The sequence below is a fragment of the Salvelinus fontinalis genome, chromosome 12 (genome assembly GCF_029448725.1).
Source record: "Salvelinus fontinalis isolate EN_2023a chromosome 12, ASM2944872v1, whole genome shotgun sequence".
NCBI classification, from domain to species: Eukaryota; Metazoa; Chordata; class Actinopteri; order Salmoniformes; family Salmonidae; genus Salvelinus; species Salvelinus fontinalis.
The window spans coordinates 38066633-38087112 of NC_074676.1; the positions used below are offsets into that span (position 1 = coordinate 38066633).

Below are 20480 nucleotides of genomic sequence, written 5' to 3' on the forward strand. Positions count from 1 at the left end.
CCGAATAACACTGACCAGATTACATACTTGTGCTGTGCACTACTGACGCAGCTCCATCCCAATGGGCGTATTTGCCCATGCTATTCCAAATATTTTCTTTAGGACAATGTTGGCACAGTTTAGCGACATGGGAGAGGACGCACAGTGTCACAAATGAACAGAGTAGAAAGCCTTTGGTTTGAGGTCTTGGTAGTGCCCGACATATAAACCTGTTTTTCAAACCGACAAAGTCTGCATCACGACCTGACTCATCTGTTTGGCGGTGCTTTTGATAATAACATGTTTTATGTGAGTAGGCCTGTGGGTAATTAATTTAAACATGGAGGAATTGCATGTCTAGTGATTTACTTGGACTGAAATAACTGCCGGTACTCATTTCGTGTGCCGGTAATGTTTATATTTAAGTGTTGCCAGAAGATTACGACCGTACCATTACGATTGATTACACTGAGTTGCACTGGGGTCGGAATGCAATCGTGGTTACAGATTACAGGCTACACATTATTTTATTTTTTTACACGCACATACACACGCACACACACCTCTTTCAATAGTAACATTAAAAAAAATATAAAAAAAAACATTTTTACAACACACATACCTGTCATGTTCTTTCCTGTACTTGAATACTTACTAAATTATGTTTTCATAGTCAGTTTCAGTTGTTTATTAATATCTCATTTAGACTTAATCTGCTTATTTCTTCCCTACATCTTTGCAGATCTAAGACAAGATGAAAGTAAAAAACACTCTTCCTAATTTGTTTTTTTTCCCACCTGTATTTTGTCAGGCCAGTGAACATGGTGGTAAACTACTATTTGTATGGACCCTAGGTTACCCTTTCCCATCATACTAACTGTATGTCATATAACCTTAATTAGTGCTCCCGCTCGCTCACCTGATGTACCACGCCAGGTGTGTATAATACTGACGTTAATGGGAGAGGGAAGGGTGTTAAGGTGTGGTCTTTACTCACAAATGTCACTTAAATATAGCTTCCAAATGAAGAGAGACAATGATACATAAAGTAATCTGAGAAAAAAATGCAACTTTATGGACAACGGTGGATGGTTCTTAAAATAACCTTTGTGGTAGGGGGCTCTTAAAAGAGCAGTTTCACTCCACGGCATACTGCCATGGGACTTCACCTGCTGGCGATGAGAAGTAGGTGGTCAGCTTCTGCCTCACCCGGAGTGCCTGTCTGGGGGCGTTGTTGGCACCTGCCCTGGTGACATCAGGTAGGTGACCATTTGGCGTGCCCATCTCCATCCGGAGCGGCTCCTGGAATGACCTCCGCAGGTAGTTAGAGAACACTTCACGCAGGCATCAACATTTGAGGGGCTGAGACCAAGCACTCTCCAATACATTCTCCACCGGGCTGCCAGAATCCCAAAAGCGCATTCAACAACTAACCTTGCCCTGGACAATCGTTTGTTAAAGATCCTTACAGGCTTTGGCAATGGCAGCTGGCGTCCAGCATAGGGCCTCATGAGGTTGGGTCTTAAAGGGAAGGCCTCGTCGCTGACGAGGATGTGGGGAACAGGTCCCAGGTTTTCAGCTCCAGGGAGTGATGAAGGTGGTGGAATCTCCAGGGTGCCATCCTGAAGTTCCTGGCCGAAGGCAGAGTCCCGGAGGGTCCCGCAATCACTTCCCTTGCCGTAAGCACCAACATCGACAACACGGAAACAGTAGATAGCATCTACTACAGCCAAGAGTACATCTGAATATGTACCCTTGTAGTTGTAGAATTGTGAACCTGAGCACGGTGGAGACTGGATTACTACATGTTTCCCGTCAATGGAGCCGAGACAGTTGGGGAAATTCCACCTCTCCAGGAACTCGGCAGCGATGGCTCTCCAGTCTTCCTCCTTGGGGACAGGCATGTATTCACCAACCAGACAGTCCCAAATGGCTTGTGCCTCAGAGGGGACAATGCCTGCCACCGTGGACCGTCCAACTCGGAAGCTGAATCCAATGGTCCTGTAGGAGTCCCCTGTTGCCAAGAATCTAAAATATAATTCAAAATAATTATCAATATTGCGTATAACTTGAATTCCACCCACATATTATATCTACTCATATATCTACCTCATTACAGTTTATTATGCTCTACTAATTATATTGTAATACTCATCAACCATCATTAACAATGCCCTGAAACACTACAATTCAGTCTATGACTATATCAATAAACTGTAGCCCAGGCCAACTCTACTCTTAGAAAGAATGGTACTATCTACTTAAAATGATTCTCCGGCTGTCCCCATAGGAGATCCCTTTTTGGTTCCAGATAGTACCCCGTTTGGTTCCATGTAGAACCCCATTGGGTTCCATGTATAACATTTTCCCCAAAGGGTTATATCTGGAACCAAAAAAGGTTATCCTATGGGGAAAGCAGAAGGACACTTTGGAACCTTTTTCTCTAAGAGTGTATGTGAGTCCAATAAGAATGTAATGAATGACTAACTGTCTTGAACAACAATGGGTCCTGGAGAAGACTAGCCTACCTTCATCAGGGCAGAAGGCACCTCAACTTTATTTTCAGTTGGTAACATTGCATAATTAAAAAAGGATTATAAACCAACTTTGGGAAAAGTTATAGTCCTAATGAACATTCTGTAAAAGTACATCTGATATCAAATAGGGACTATTAACTAGACAGCCCTTTAGCTAGCTAGTTGTAGCCACTGCAGCAATTTTGGAATGGCAGTGTCAGCCAATCAGCTCCTTTGTTGTTCAATGCTATGTGCCATTCTATTATATTATTTAGCATGAGGTCGAAATGGAGTTTTCCGGGAAAACTAGAAGTATTTAAATACTGATGGAGCAGTGTAGATAAAGGTACAATTTGGAGTACAGTGGCCAACCGAGTCTCTAACTATGTATGCTATGTACAAATAAGTACAATGTTTTTATGTACTAATAGCACAAACTCAATAGCATCGAACTCAGTAACACCCAGTGGCATATTCCATCCCTGCATTGAGACATGTTTTCTAACCCATTTCTCACGCTGGTGTAACAGGGTTGAAATAGACATCATTGGTTGTATGAATTTGGCCATAATTAAGCAGCCAGGTCATGTATATATATATGTATAGTTGTGGAGCCACCTGCTGTATTATTTGTGTAACTGTATCTGTGCATATATGTGCGCATGATCACGCAGGATCCAGCAAAAGAGTTGTTAAACTTTGGAGGTATGTATCGTGATCGATGCTGCACCCGGTGTTTTCACTTTAAGAATTATATCTAATGTATGTTAGGCTGAAAATTATATTGTTTTATAATCACCTTCGATGTTGACAAGTTATGTAATAGAGTTACAGAGTTGTGTCCTGTATTTGCAATTTTATGGACATTTACAAAGTTAGCATGTTGCTGTACGCTATAGGCTAGCTAGCATCCGTCCTGTACTTTCCTTGCTAATGAGGTTAGTCACCTTGTGAAGTGTACATTTATTTTTATCTAATGTCACTCAGATTTGGACTGATTTTCAGTTGCTCTGAAGTTTACACATTTTGTGTGTGTGTGTGTGTGTGTGTGTGTGTGTGTGTGTGTGTGTGTCTGCCTGAAGGTATGTGCTCCCAAACTGTTATGGAACAATGTTATGTTGCTCTACACGTGCTGTGTTATGGCCACCATATAGAGCCATTATAAGTTGAGTGCCTATCTGTAGTCATGTTGTTATAGATGTAATGATGGATATTGTAAATATGCATTTAGCTGTTCTACAATTATTATAAAAATTTGTTAAACTTTTATGGATTTTTTCTTTGATGATTTCATGATGAATTTGCAGTTGTTCTAAAGTTTACACGTGTGTGTGTGTGTGTCTGCAGAATAAACCGTGAAGGAGAACAGCACTGTCCTTTGTCATCCAAGCAAATGAGAGCCGTTACACTGGCTCCACAGTGTCTTAATGTAACCATGATTGCGTTCTGACCCCAGTGCAGCTCGTAGGGTCAGTATCTTCTAGCAAATGTAGGTGCAGGAGCTCCATAATATTTTTGAACTAATATTCAATAAGAGGTGCAGGAGCTTAAGCAGAACAACATTTGAGGTGCCGGTATTCAGCTCCAGTGATTCAACTCCCAAGTCAAGCACTGTCATGTTTAGGCTACTTATAGTTGTTTTACTTAACTTTTATTGGCAACACTTATTCTCGGCTGGTATGTCAGAAATGCAGAGTGTTGGGCAGGAATTCAGGGGAGGAGGCAGCCTGTACCCTCTGTTTCCTTGGCCATTTGTGCAGTACCGTTGGGGCCTTTCTCTCCAGTCAGCTGGCTCTTCTGGTGACAAGACAACAATCTATGATGTACACAAATATATATGCAACAATTTCAAATATTTTACTGAGTTACAGTTCATATAAGGAAATCAGTCAATTGAAATAAATTCATTAGGTCCTAATCTATAGATTTCACATGACTGGGAATATAGATATGTATCTGTTGGTCACATATGCCTTAAAAAAAAGGCAATGGCGTGGATTAGAAAACCAGTCAGTTTCTGGTTTGACCACCGTTTGCCTCATGCAGCATGACACATCTCCTTCGCATAGAGTTGATCAAGCTGTTGATTGTGGCCTGTGGAATGTTGTCCCACTCCTCTTCAATGGCTGTGCGAAGTTGCTGGATATGGGCGGGAACTGGAACACTGTCGTACACGTCAGTCCAGAGAATCCCAAACATGCTCAATGTGTGACATGTCTGGTGAGTATGTGTAACAGTATAACTTTACGGTGTCCCCTCGCCCCGACACGGGCACGAACCTGGGACTCTCTGCACACATCAACAACGGTCGCCCACGAAGCATCGTTACCCATCGCTCCACAAAGGCCGCGGCCCTTGCAGAGCAAGGGGCAACCCTACTTAAAGTCTCAGAGCAAGTGACGTAACTGATTGAAATGCTACTAGCGCGTACCCGCTAACTAGCTAGCCATTTCACATCCGTTACACTCACCCCCCTTTCGACCTCCTCCTTTTCCGCAGCAACCAGTGATCCAGGTCACGGCACCAATGTAACAGTATAACTTTACGGTGTCCCCTCGCCCCGACACGGGCGCGAACCTGGGACCCTCTGCACACATCAACAACGGTCGCCCACGAAGCATCGTTACCCATCGTTCCACAAAGGCCGCGGCCCTTGCAGAGCAAGGGGCAACCCTACTTAAAGTCTCAGAGCAAGTGACGTAACTGATTGAAATGCTACTAGCGCGTACCCGCTAACTAGCTAGCCATTTCACATCTGTTACATATGCAGGCCATGGAAGAACTGGGACATTTTCAGCTTCCAGGAATTGTGTACAGATCCTTTTGACATGTGGCCGTGCATTATCATGCTGAAACATGAGGTGAGGGCGGCAGATGAATGGCCTCAAGATCAATGGGCCGCAAGATCTTGTCACAGTATCTCTGTGCATTCAAATTGCCATAGATAAGATGCAATTGTGTTCATTGACTGTAGCTTATGCCTGCCCATACCATAACCCCACCGCCACCATGGGGCACTCTGTTCGCAACGTTGACATCAGAAAACCGCTCGCCCACACTACGCCATACATGTGGTGAGGCCAGTTGGACATAGCGCCAAATTCTCTAAAATGACTTTGGAGGCGGCTTCTGGTAGAGAAATTAACATTAAATTCTCTGGCAACAGCTCTGTTGGACATTCTTGCAGTCAGCATGCCAATTGCACACTCCCTCAAAACTTGAGACATTTGTAGCATTGTGTGACAACTGCACATTTTAGAGTGGCCTTTTATTGTCCCCAGCATAAGATGCACCTGTGTAGCGATCATGCTTTTTAATCAGCTTCTTGATATGCCACACCTGTCAGGTGGATGAATTTTCTTGGCAAATGAGAAATGCTTACTTTCCTTCTACACATTTCTCAATTATCCTTTTTTTGTCAGAGCTGCTCACAGTCACCCTTTAGGCAGAGCATGTTCGTTGTATCCGGTCCTACAATCTGTTATCAACACAAACAATACGCTTGCACTGTGTGTATAGGAAAAACAATAAAGAAAAGTTTGATCTATAAAGCCAATAAATGCAAAAGAAATGAGGCTGAAGAGAGGTCCTTGTGAAATACTTTTTTTCAACGTTTCAATGGATAACATTCAGTTAGCAGAACTGCAATTCTCAACCCTCACCCCTTTACCTTCTCCAGATAATAGACTGAGGATGATGAAGAGGAAAAGGAGGCAGAACCTCATGGCTGTTTCTCTGCTGTTGGTGGAGGGAGCTACCTGACATCCAGGACCAGCCCAGGGCCTGTAGACAGGCCTCTAACTGGGAGGATAATGGGAGAAGAACTTCTCACAGACCTCCTCCATTTAAGTGGGAGATTCTCTTGTGAAATCACCTCCACACACTAGTACCCTGTTTTCAGTGGCTAACTGACTGCTATGCTGTGTCCTTGGGCAGGACAGCACTGATGTCCTGGGTTATGTTATTGGTTTGCTCTGGACCTCCCAAGTTCTTTGCTTTCTCTAGAGCAGTAAGTGACATCCCATTGTAGTTCACTTCCGTTCATGTCTGAGTTGCCGTACTTGGATGTATTGTCACAACAGTCCCTCAAAGTCAAGTGTTATGTAGTGAAAACCTGCAATAGAACATGACATAATGATGCTCTTAGCACTTGAACCTCTTCATCTTTTAACGTATACGCCTCGACCATATTGCTGTACAACACTCAGTATGAGTTTGTACTGAGAGCCATGCCATGGCTACTGGCATCAACGTTCTGTGCAACCCTGGATCTTGCTGTATCCTTCTCCAGCTTATGAATATGTAGCCTTGTCCCCAGCCTCGAGAGAGCTAGCTGGTGGGCGAGATTGAATGAATATGTGAATTTAGCTTCTAATTTAATTGAACACTAACCGTGTTGTCATTACTGTCTTGACTCTGTGGTCAGATTGTGTTCCTGTCCTGGTGCAGGAAGAGTACCACTCAGTAGCAGCCTGGAAGGGGTTCTCCAGACACAGTCTCCTGGGGGCTTCTCTCCCCCACTCAGCACAACCCCAGAGGGAAGACTAAGAAAAACACACAGTAAGCCCAGAGTCCTGCCTGGGTTAAGGAGATGGACTCAATGCCTGGCAGTGTTGTTTATGTCATTTTATAGAAAGTGTTGTAATGAAAGAGCAAATAAAGATCTTTAAGATAGAGAATGAAAGACTAAATGGTAGATGTTTGAGAACTACTTTTTAAATTGCTCTTTCATTCCTGTCCTGGCTTTGCCTTATACAGTATTTGATAATCATCTTTAAACACAGCTCTCTTTCCTCATGTGCATTGGGCTTGGATGGCACTCCTCTCTGTGTTCCCTCCAATAACACAAATCTCAACAAGATGGCTGATATGGGATATTACATGGATGTCAACATTCAACCAGTGTGAAATGTGAGGGTAAAAACGTCTTTAGAATGTTTCAGGTGTGTCTGAAGGAGGTGACTCTGTCCAGGGAAGCAGGTGTGTCAGAGAGATCCCCCTCAGGAGGACCGTGAGAATGGACGAACCCTGTACCTTAGAAATGTTCTCTGACTCCTCATCCCTCAACTCTGATGTGGAGGTCAGGTCCCAACGGATCCTTACATCTTCCTCACATTCTTTATTAACAACCTTACTATTGTGTAAAATCATCTTCTACAGTAAGATTTGGCCCAATATGGTTAAGTTATTCTGAGTTTAGTATGTGATGGTAAAAAAATGTGAACTGTTAAACCAATTTCTGCCACAAGGTGGTGATAGTATGTGAAGGATGGTTGAAAACTTGTTGCTTTGGATTCATCTACACATCAGGGAAACCTATTATTTTCAGTCTTAACACATTGTAGGCCCTGCCTATTACCAAGTAAGGAAGGTCAAATCAAGACCTTTACCCATAAGGTATTCTGAAGTGCTTTGCTTGCTAACTAAGAATGTTTATTTAACGTTACTTCTTTACGCTCAGGCCTTTCCATGTCGACTGATTATTATAGTGCAGTGAAAGTCCACTCAAGGGCCGTTTCATATGAATTCGATCACTTTCTGACTGCACCCCTTTTGATTTGAACGGAACCTTCCATACATGTTTGCCCATGGTAGGAGTGGTCAGAAAAGTCACCTTTTGGACCTGAATGCCAAAACATTCAGGAGATAGAGGTGCTCAAAGTTGACACATTTTGCATACCTACCATTAGACGTCTGTGTCTTCATCACTGAAAAATATAATTCAAATCAAATCAAACTTTATTTGTCACATGCACCGAATACAACAAGTGTAGACCTTACCGTGAAATTCTTACTTACAAGCCCTTAACCAACAGTGCAGTTCAAGAAGAGTTAAGAAAATATTTACCAAATAAACTAAAGTAAAAAATTATAAAAAGTAACACAGTAACATAACGATAACGAGGCTATATACAAGGGGTACCGGTACCGAGTCAGTGTGCGGGGTACAGGTTAGAGGTAATTTGCACATGTAGGTGGGGATGAAGTGACTATGCATGGATAATAAACAGCGAGTAGGTGCAGTGTACAAAACAAATGGGGGGGGGGTCAATGTAATAGTTTTTAACGTTAAAGGTATAAAAAAATGCAGATTCTTTTAGATCAAACTCAACCGTCTATCTAAACGTGTAAAGTCAGATTTGTCTCATTTTCGCGTAGGTTGTAACTTAGACACTGATTTATCTGAAGTTCCAGGCATAAGCGACATAAACAGGTAGCTTAGGGCACCCGGCCCCAAACTCAGTCGGGTCTCAACTAACTATTGAGAGTAAGAATAGTAGGATACACCAGATGCAATTTCTGGAATTGGTTGTGCATCAGCAGTTTTTCTCTAATATCAGTCATTGATAGTCACTCTAACAATTGATAGATTGGTAGTTATTGGAGCCAGCTATCTAAACTTGTAGTAATCATGGCCGAATACCGACAGAGCACGCTGGGGCTCTGACCTCCGGGGGGCCCCGATTGATTATATTAGTCATTTTCACTCAGATATTGTATTAACATGGCGTACAGTGCCTTCAGAAAGTATTCACATCCCTTGACTTTTTCCAAATTTAGTTGTGTTACAGCCTGAATTTAATTAAATTAATTTAGATGCTGTGTCACTGGCCTATACACAATACCCCATAATGCTGTTCAAAATTTTTTACAAATTAATACAAAATGAAAAGATGAAATGTCTTGAGTCAATAAGTAATCAACCCCTTTGTTATGGCAAGCCTAAATAAGTTCAGGGGTAAACATTTTCTTAACAAGTCACATAAGTTGCATGGACTCACTGTGTGTAATAATAGTGTTTAACACAATTTTTGAATGAATACCTCATCTCTGTACCCTTCACACACAATTATCTGTAAGGTCCCTCAGTCGATCAGTGAAGTCCCGTGTCATCGGAAAGGACTAGGAAGTTCTTTAGGATGAAAATAAACTGAAAACAGCTAAGGACAGGCAAAATCCTAGAGCAAAACCTGGTTCAATCTGCTTTCCAACAGACACTGGGAGGAAAAATCACCTTCCAGCAGGACATTAACCTAAAACACAAGGTCAAATATACACTGGAATTGCTTACCAAGAGGACATTGAATGTTCTTGAGTGGCCTAGTTACAGTTTTGATTTAAATTGGCTTGAAAAGCTATAGCAAGACTTGAAAATGGCTGTCTGGCATTGATCAACAACCAACTTGACAGAGCTTGAAGAAGTTTTAACGGAATAATGTGCAAATTTTGTACAATCCAGGTGTGCAACATACCCAGAAAGATTCACAGTTGTAATCGCTGCCGAAGGCGATACATCTCCTTCACATAGAGTTGATCAGGCTGTTGATTGTGGTCTGTGGAATGTTGTCCCACTCCTCTTCAATGGCTGTGCAAAGTTTCTGGATATTGGCGGGAACTGGAATACGCTGTCGTACAAGTTGATCCAGAGCATCCCAAAGCATGCTCAATGAGTGACATGTCTGGTGAGTATGCAGGCCGTGGAAGAACTGGGACATTTTCAACTTCCAGGAATTGTGTACAGATCCGTGCTACATGGGGCTGTGTATTTTCATGCTAAAACATGAGGTGATGGCGGCGGATGAATGGCACGACAATGGACCTCAGGATCTCGTCACGGTATCACTGTGCATTCAAATGGATTTCACATGACTGGGAATACAGATAAGTATCTGTTGGTCACAGATACCTTAAAAAAAATGGGCCTCACAATGGGCCTCAGGATCTCATCACAGTATTTTTGTGCATTCAAATTGCTATAGATAAAATGCAATTGTGTTCGTTGTCCGTAGCTTATGTCTCCCCATACCATAACCCCACCTTCAGCAAAGACATCAGCAAAGATCTCACCCACGCGACGCCATACACGTGGTCTGCGGTTAGATGTACTGCCAAATTCTCTAAAACAGTGTTGGAGGCTGCTTAGTTTCTTTACCATAAACTGCCTCCAATGTTGGTATAGAGAATTTGGCAGTGCGTCCAACCGGCCTCACAACCGCAGACCACGTGTAACCACGCCAGCCTAGGACCTCCACATCAGGCTTCTTCAGCTGCGGGATCATCTGAGAACAGCCACCCGAACAGCTGATGAAACTGGGTTTGCACAACCAAAGAAGTTCTGCACTGTCTCAGGGAAGCTCATGTGGTCATCATTCTCACCAGGGTCTTGACCTGACTGTAGTTTGGCGTTGTTACGTTACGTTCCCCAGTTTCTGTGTTGTGGGTTTGTATGAATGTGTATGTATTTCAGGAAATGGCTTCCAGGATTCCCCCAAGCAGCTGATTGGTCGGCCCCATTACAGATTGGAGCTGACCCCGTGATAGAGAGAGAGCGTCTTTGATGTTCTGTGTTGGTTGTTGCTTAGACAGTTTTTGTAAAGTATTTTGTAGCCGGTCCTGCGGAGGTATGTTTATGTTAAAAGGACTGTTTTGATTATTGAAATTGTTCGTATTATTCTGTTTTTGTTCCCAGGGGGGAAGGGGAAGGCATCTTGGGAGTGCTTAGGCCTGCGGGCATACATATACCCGTAGTATGTGTCATGCCCTGACCTTAGTTCCTTGTTTATGTAATGGTTGCCTCTGCTCTCCTCAGTGCCTCCAGCTGTTCCCATGGGAGGCGATCCCTTCCAGCCAGGATCTCCTCCCATGTGTAGCAACCTTTTCCGTCCAAAACATCCTCCCAAGTCCATTCCTCCTTATTGCGCTGTCCCTTCCTCCGATTTCCTCGCTGCTTGATTCTGGATTGGTGGGTGGTTCTGTAAAGGTGGTCCTCCTCCTTTTCAACCGAAAAGGAGGAGTAGTGATGGAACCAAGGCGCAGCGGGTTGTGAACACATAATTTATTTAAAGAAAACACGAAAACACGAACTTGACTATAAACTAACAAAACAACAAACGGTGTAGACAGACCTGGACGACGAACTCACATAAACACGAAGAACGCACGAACAGGGAAAAATAGACTACACAAAATGACGATGTACAAAAACAAACCGAACAGTCCTGTATGGTGCGACAAACACTGACACAGGAGACAACCACCCACAACGAACACTGCGAAACAACCTACCTAAATATGACTCTCAATTAGAGGAACGCCAAACACCTGCCTCTAATTAAGAGCCATACCAGGTTTAGCTCCCTCCAGTAACCACGAGCACAACCATTCCTTGATTTTAACTGGCGGCTTTATTCTGTAGATTTAGTCAGAATTATCACCTTCCGTGAGAACTATAAAGTAAATGAAAAATACAGTTAAGCACACTCTTACAACCTTATCTTACGAGTGACTTATTAGCTTGGTATAACTCTGAAGTGCTTACATACATAAACAGTTTAGCCGGCGCTATAACAGTATTAGATTAAACACATGAATAAAGGAAAAATACCTCATTGGCTGCTTATTACAGAAGGGAGGAAATCAAACTTCACACTTATTATTCCTGGCATGAATTCACGCTTTATCCTTAATTATTATAACGTTACCATCCTAACATATACGCTTCAAACTTTATGAACTACACCCGATGACATGAAAACTTAGCTAACACAGCGCGGGATTTGCCTTCCCTCCAAAAGTGTGTTGCTACAATAAGAATCCCCGTTACAACAGTTATTAGCTACGTAGTTCCGCTTGTCTTATCATTTCCCCGCACAGCGGACACATAAACAATTCAAACACAAAACAACGACATAACCTGTAAGTCTAACTGTCAGTTACACTCCCCCAATCACCTGTGATTTCTGTGAAAGGGGTCTGCAGGTTTCTTGATCGGCTTCCAGGACTGTCTTATGGATGGGCCTCTCCAGATAGGTGGGTTTGGTGATGCGTTTACCTCTCTCATCCAGGAGTCGCTGATCAGTAACTTGAATCTTCTCACCCGGACATCCTGTCTCGGGTACACTTCTGTAACTTTTGCCAATTTCCACTGGTTGCGTGGTGCAGTATCATCTTGCAAGATGACAATGTCATTAATCCTTGCGTTTCTTCTGTATTTATTCCATTTCTGTTTGTGTTGATTGTTCTGAGGTATGAGCCCTCTCCATAACCTGAGGTACTGGCGTCGGAGAAGTGACGGAGCTCATAACTCTGCACCTCCTTGAAACTTGATGGCAAGTAGGCTCGTTGAATCCTTACTTCAGACAAGATTTGTAGACATTGGAGCCAGAATTCCCACTGGGAACGTAGGTCATCTGGAAGGGGGTCATCCCAGTCGATCTTGTCACGACACATCTGCTGCACGATCTGCTTCCCTGCCAGGACAAAGGGTGCCACAAACCCAAGCGGATCATATACAGAGGCTACTGTAGACAATACTCCTCTTCTTGTGAGTGGGCGTTCCTTGACAACTACTCTAAACTTGATCTCGTCTGATGCGACACACCACAGTACACCAAGCGCTCTCTCCGTGTGTGGTTCACCCAGAGCCATATCCAGGTCTTTGGCACCCTCGGCACGTTCTTTCTTGGGAATTGTGGCTATAACTTCCTTGCTGTTAGAGATAAACTTGTGCAACCGGAGTTTGCCGATGCTGCAAAGCTCTCTTGCTTCTTTCACCAGCTGGGCCGCTTCAGCTTCAGACGATACGCTCGTCAACCCATCATCAACATAAAAGTTCCTTTCTATGAACTGGATATACTTCTCGCTGAAGCTTCCTCGTTCTTCGGCAGCAAGATGTTTGAGACCATAGTTGGCGCAACCAGGAGATGAAGATGCGCCGGAGAAATGGACCTTCATACGATACACTGAGGGTTGAGACTCTAGATCTCCGTTCTCCCACCAAGAGAACCGTAGATAATCTTGGTCTTCTGCTTTCACATGAAACTGGTGGAACATGCGCTCTACATCACACATGATTGCAACTGGACTCTTACGAAAACAACAAAGGACGCCCAGCAATGTGTTTGTCAACTCTGGACCGGTAAGGAGATGGTCATTCAAGGACGTCTCTCGAAACTTAGCTGAGCAGTCAAAGACGACTCGTATCTTCCCAGGCTTTTGTGGGTGATAAACCCCATGGTGTGGGATGTACCATGCTGGATGCTTGTTAATTTCCTCTTTGGAGACCTTCTCAGCATCTCCACAAGCTATGGTCTCTTCCATGAATGTTGTGTATTCCTTGTAGTACTGCTTGTCTCTCCTTAGCCTCCTTTCCAGGCACTTGAGACGATGAACTGCACATGTTTTATTGTTCGGCAGGTTGGGTCTTTCTTCCTTAAACGGCAGCGGCATCTCATAATGTCCATTGTCCTTGCGTCTGATTCCCGCTTTCATTTTTGTCAGGAACCGGATATCCTCTTGAGATACGAGGTCCTCTTCTGCAGTTCTCTCGTTGAAGTCGGATTCAAGCGTCTTGATAATGTCCAGTGCTGTGATTACCTCTCTTACGCGTGTTCTACTAACATAGTGTACTTGATTTGTGACGTTGGAAGAAGATTGAAGGCTTGGCATCACCTGTCTAACGATAACCCGATGACTCACTCCAATAGCGTCGCCATGGTCGATACATGGGTTTCCATAGCCGACTATGCTCCAGCCAAGGTCTGTTCTCTGAGCAAAAGGCTGATTTTCCTTACCAGACACAATTTCTCTTGGAAGCAGAGCCTGGGAGCAGTTGTAGCCAATTAAGAGACCGACATCACAGCTCTGTTGAGGAGCAATCTCCTCTGCAATGTGTTCAAGATGAGACCATGCTCTTGCAGTCTCTGGAGTAGGAATATGATCTCTGTTTGCAGGAATAAACTCTCTCGAGTAAGTCGTTGGCAGAGGGATTTCCTTCTCCAAGTAAAACCCTCTAACCTGCAAACCAGACAGCTTCTGGCAGGGCACAATGGTATTCCTTGAAGCCATTGTAGAGAGTTTCAGTTGGACTGGCTCCTTCCTTGTATTGAGAGCGTTTGTTGTCTCTTCAAGGATAAAGGTGGTGTCGCTCTGGGTGTCAAGAAGTGCATACACAAGAACTTCACGATCTGGCTCGCTTGTGGTTGACACCCATACTGGAATGATTGTGGAGGTGTGAGTGTTGTTAATGTCCCTTACGACTCTGTTGGATATGGCTTCACTTGACGCTCTTGTCCCCTTATCTTGTGGGGGCTCTGTCTTCCTATCCCTTAACCTTTCTTTAGTACGATCTTCGTGCAGGCAGGATGGATGCCTCCTCTGACACGTGTCGCAGGTGTTCCTGTTATCACAATCTTTCGAGTGATGCCCAGGCCTTAAACAGCCAAAGCACAATTTATTCTCTTGAACAAACTTTTGTCGCTCTGTGGTGGGCTTATCCATGAACTTACAGCATTTGTGGAGACTGTGACCTGACTTCTCACAGAAGACACAACTAGTAACATTATCTTTCTCATCAGAGTTAGTTGCTAACACCCTTGCTCCGGGGCTTTGAATCCTTGGTGTCTTAGGTTTTCCATCTTCGCTTGATTGCAAAGCATGAAGGGATGTTACAGGATTGCAAGCGATCTTTGCTTCTCTCGTGAGAAACTTCACAAACTGACTGAAGCTTGGAAAGGTCTCAGTTTCTTCTAAGATGTCTACGACCTTTCTATTCCATCTTGAAGTTAGCCAATCTGGAAGTTTAGCGAGGATCTTTTGGTTTTCATTACAGTCATTAAGCACCTCCAGGCCCTTATTCTGAGACATAGCAGCCTCACAGCTGCGAAGAAAGTCTACAAGGTCTCTAAGTTCAAGACTGTCCTTGGATCCTATCTTAGGCCATGCATTGAGCTTATCTCTGAAGGACTTGGCGATGAGGAATTTGTTTCCGTACCTTTCTTCAAGAATGGTCCAGGCAGCATGGTAGGCTGACTCTGTTCCTAACATAAAGTAACTTTCGATGGCTTTCTTGGCAGGCCCACCGACATATTTTCTTAAGTAATATATCTTCTCAGTTGCTGGTATGTTCTTCCTGTCTATCAGAGTCTGAAAAGAGACCTTCCAGTCAGTGAACGAGAGTGGTTCTCCATTGAATGTTACTGGTTCTGGTATGGGGAGGCGGCTTTCACTGATTGATTCCGCTAGTAACCTGAACATGGTCTTGGTGCCATCTTCTTGTTGTGTGCTTGTCACAACATGTTGTGGTGAGAGACTGTGAAATGACCCATTTCTGTGCATGACTTCTTTCACAGATTTGCAGTTAGAGAGTAGTTCTCTCTTCTCGTCCTCTGAGTTCTCACTTTAGCTCCCTCCAGTAACCACGAGCACAACCGTTCCTTGATTTTAACTGGCGGCTTTATTCTGTAGATTTAGTCAGAATTATCACCTTCCGTGAGAACTATAAAGTAAATGAAAAATACAGTTAAGCACACTCTTAAACACCAGGCAACCCATAAACCAACATAGAAACAGAAAACATAGAATGCCCACCCAAACTCACGTCCTGACCAACTAACACATACAACAAACTAACAGAAATAGGTCAGGAACGTGACATAACCCCCCCCATAAGGTGCGAACTCCGGGCGCACCAGCACAAAGTCTAGGGGAGGGTCTGGGTGGGCATCTGACCATGGTGGTGGCTCAGGCTCAGGGCGAGGTCCCCACCCCACCATAGTCACTCCCAGCTTACATCTCCCCCTACCAATGACCACCCTCATCTTACACCCACTAAATCTTTTAGGTAACATCGACACAAGGGGCAGCACCGGGATAGAGGGATAGCTCAGGACAGAGGGATAGCTCAGAACAGAGGGATAGCTCAGGATAGAGAGGTAGCTCAGGATAGAGAGGTAGCTCAGGATAGAGAGGTAGCTCAGGATAGAGGGGCAACTCCGGACTGAAAGGCAACTCTGGACTGAGGGGCAGCTCTGGACTGAGGGGCAGTTCTGGATAAATAGCCGCTCTGGGCTGAGGGACAGCTCATGACTGGCTGACGGCTCTGGACGCTCATGGCTGGCTGACGGCTCTGGACGCTCATGGCTGGCTGACGTCTCTGGACGCTCATGGCTGGCTGACGGCTCTGGACGCTCATGGCTGGCTGACGGCTCTGGACGCTCATGGCTGGCTGACGGCTCTGGACGCTCATGGCTCGCTGACGGCTCTGGACGCTCATGGCTCGCTGACGGCTCTGGACGCTCATGGCTCACTGGCGGCTCTCGCAGATCCTGTCTGGTTGGCGGCTCTGGCAGATCCTGTCTGGTTGGCGGCTCTGGCAGATCCTGTCTGGTTGGCGGCTCTGGCAGATCCTGTCTGGTTGGCGGCTCTGGCAGATCCTGTCTGGTTGGCGGCTCTGGCAGATCCTGTCTGGTTGGCGGCTCTGGCAGATCCTGACTGACGACTGGCTCTAGCGGCTCCTGACTGACTATCGGCTCTGACGGCTCGGGACAGACGGGCGGCTCTAATGGCTCGGGACAGACGGATGGCTCAGACGGCGCTGGGGAGACGGATGGCTCAGACGGCGCTGGGGAGACGGATGGCTCAGACGGCGCTGGGGAGACGGATGGCTCAGACGGCGCTGGGGAGACGGATGGCTCAGACGGCGCTGGGGAGACGGATGGCTCAGACGGCGCTGGGGAGACGGATGGCTCAGACGGCGCTGGGGAGACGGATGGCTCAGACGGCGCTGCGGAGACGGATGGCTCAGACTGCTCCTGTCTGGCGGAAGGCTTTGGCTGCTCCTGTCTGGCGGAAGGCTCTGTAGGCTCATGGCAGACGGGCAGCTTTGCAGGCTCATGGCAGACAGGCAGTTCATGCGCCGTTGGGCAGACGGCAGACTCTGGCCGGCTGAGACGCACTGTAGGCCTGGTGCGTGGTGCCGGAACTGGAGGCACCGGACTGGGGACACGCACTTCAAGCCTAGTGCGGGGAGCAGGGACAGGGCACACTGGATTCTCAGAACGTACTATATGCCTGGTGCGTGGTACCGGCACTGGTGGCACCGGGCTGAGTGCACGCACATCAGGACGAGTACGGGGAGAAGGAACAGTGTGTACAGGGCTCTGGAGACGCACAGGTGGCTTAGTGCGTGGTGCCGGAACTGGAGGCACTGGGCTGGAGACATGCACCATAGGGAGAGTGCGTGGAGGAGGAACAGGGCTCTGAAAACGCACTGGAAGCCTGGTGCGTGGTGTAGGCACTGGTGGTACCCGGGCTGGGGCGGGGAGGTAGCTCCGGAAATACCGGACCATGCAGGCGTATTGGCTCCCTTGAACACCGAGCCTGCCCAACCCTACCTGGCTGAATGCTCCCCGTCGCCCGACCAGTGCGGGGAGGTGGAATAACCCACACCGGGCTATGTAGGCGAACCGGGGACACCATGCATAAGGCTGGTGCCATGTAAGCCGGCCCAAGGAGACGTACTGGTGGCCAGATATGTAGGGCCGGCTTCATGACATTTGGCTCAATGCCCAATCTAGCCCTACCACTGCGGGGAGGTGGAATAACCCGCACTGGGCTATGCACACGTACAGGGGACACCGTGCGCTCTACTGCGTAACACGGTGTCTGCCCGTACTCCCGCTCTCCACGGTTAGCCTGGTAAGTGGGCGCAGGTCTCCTACCTGCCCTTGGCCCACTACCTCTTAGCCCCCCCCCAAGAAATTTTTGGGTGGTACTCACGGGCTTTCGGGCTTCCGTGCTAGACGTGTCCCCTCATAACTCCGGTTCCCTTCTCCGGTTGCCTCTGCTCTCCTCAGTGCCTCCAGCTGTTCCCATGGGAGGCGATCCCTTCCAGCCAGGATCTCCTCCCATGTGTAGCAACCTTTTCCGTCCAAAACATCCTCCCAAGTCCATTCCTCCTTATTGCGCTGTCCCTTCCTCCGATTTCCTCGCTGCTTGATTCTGGATTGGTGGGTGGTTCTGTAAAGGTGGTCCTCCTCCTTTTCAACCGAAAAGGAGGAGTAGTGATGGAACCAAGGCGCAGCGGGTTGTGAACACATAATTTATTTAAAGAAAACACGAAAACACGAACTTGACTATAAACTAACAAAACAACAAACGGTGTAGACAGACCTGGACGACGAACTCACATAAACACGAAGAACGCACGAACAGGGAAAAATAGACTACACAAAATGACGATGTACAAAAACAAACCGAACAGTCCCGTATGGTGCGACAAACACTGACACAGGAGACAACCACCCACAACGAACACTGTGAAACAACCTACCTAAATATGACTCTCAATTAGAGGAACGCCAAACACCTGCCTCTAATTAAGAGCCATACCAGGCAACCCATAAACCAACATAGAAACAGAAAACATAGAATGCCCACCCAAACTCACATCCTGACCAACTAACACATACAACAAACTAACAGAAATAGGTCAGGAACGTGACAGTTTATGTCTCTATTTTGGTTTGGTCAGGGCGTGAGTTGGGGTGGGCATTCTATGTTTTGTATTTCTAGGTGTTTGGCCTGGTATGGTTCCCAATCAGAGACAGCTGTCAATCGTTGTCTCTGATTGAGAACCATACTTATGTAGCCTGTTCCCACCTGTGTTTGTGGGTAGTTCTTCCTGTTGTGTGTCTGCACCAGCCAGAACTGTTTCGGTCGTTATTCTTTGTTATTTTTGTTATTTCAGTGTTCATTTAATAAATATGGACACGTACCACGCTGCACCTTGGTCCTCTCCTTCCAACAGCCGCTACAGTATGTACTCTGTCTATGCACACTAGGTAAGATCTGGGCGGACCATCCCCTGCATTTTGGGTAGTGCGCCAGGTGGTGCTAGTTAGGTAAGTAAGGTAGGAGAGGGGGCTCTTTAACTTTAACTTTCTTTGGTTCCGTCCAGCCCCTTTTTCTCAAAATGACCGTGTGAAGGAATAAATTCCCTGTTAACGGTAAAATTCTATGTCTCAGTCATCCTTACCGGGTGGAGCGTCGTGCTGGTCATGCACCGTGTTATGCGGTGGAGCGCACTGTGTCTACAGTCACATAACTCTTTCACTCCACAGGGAGTGGAGTGAAAGTGTAGCAGAATGTTGTAGCAGAATGTTGTGTTCCCTCCTCCAAGAGGTGTGCGTAACAGGTGTCATAACTGACTTCAGTGGGCAAATGATGGCCTTTGGCACACTGAGGAAGTGTGCTCTTCACGGCTGAATCCCGGTTTCAACTGTACCAGGCAGTCGTGTATGGCATTGTGTGGACGAGCAGTTTGCTGATGTCAATGTTGTTAACAGATTGCCCCATGTTGGCAGTGGGGTTATGGTATGGGCAGGCATAAGCTACGGACAATGAACACAATTGCATTTTATCTATGGCAATTTGAATGTACAGAGATACATGATATTGCACGATCCCATGTTGCAAGGATCTGTACACAATTGCTGGGAGCTGAAAATGTCCCAGTTCTTCCATGGCCTGCAAATAAATGCTCTGAATGACTATTTTTATTTGGAATTTAGGATAAATGTTGTCAGTAGTTCATAGAATAAAACTCAATTTTTAATTTTACCCAAGCACATACCTGTAAAACCAGAGAAACTGATAATTTTGCAGTGGTCTCTTCATTTTTTCCAGAGCTGTTTATATATATTTTAAATGTCAAGAGGAGGGCCTTTAAATGTTTTGCCGCAAGGTGGGAGGGTCCCACAACCATATATCGATTAGGAACCACAAAATGCTGGAGCCGGCCCTGGGAGTTTGTGTTGTGCCAGACACAGCATACTCTTCAATACAGGGTGTCATTTCAATCATAGAATCATAATTCATAGAATGGACTTGCAATTTAGCTGGTACACAATTCAATTTTTTAAATTGAATTTACATTTTTACTTCCAATTAAACCAGAAATATGGCTGCTGGTCCACCCACAGTCGAATGTCAACTTTAATGGGAATGTCTATTCTAGTATCTATATTTCTATGATTTCAATAGGTTTCCTATTAAACATTTTCTGATGTGTGAATCTTTAACCATCTTTATGGTACCATTTGAAAGTTGAATTGGATTCACATTTTAGTACATTTATCAGCCAAAACATGACGTCCACCCTGTATTCAAGAGCATGCGTAGTGTCAACCGATGGTGGGCACAACA

The 20480-nt window shown here is 45.5% G+C and overlaps 1 pseudogene; it reads left to right on the forward strand.

Moving 5' to 3' along the window:
• Window positions 1-3157: 3157 nt before the first annotated feature.
• On the forward strand, window positions 3158-8666 carry LOC129866553 (uncharacterized; annotated as a pseudogene).
• Window positions 8667-20480: the final 11814 nt, after the last annotated feature.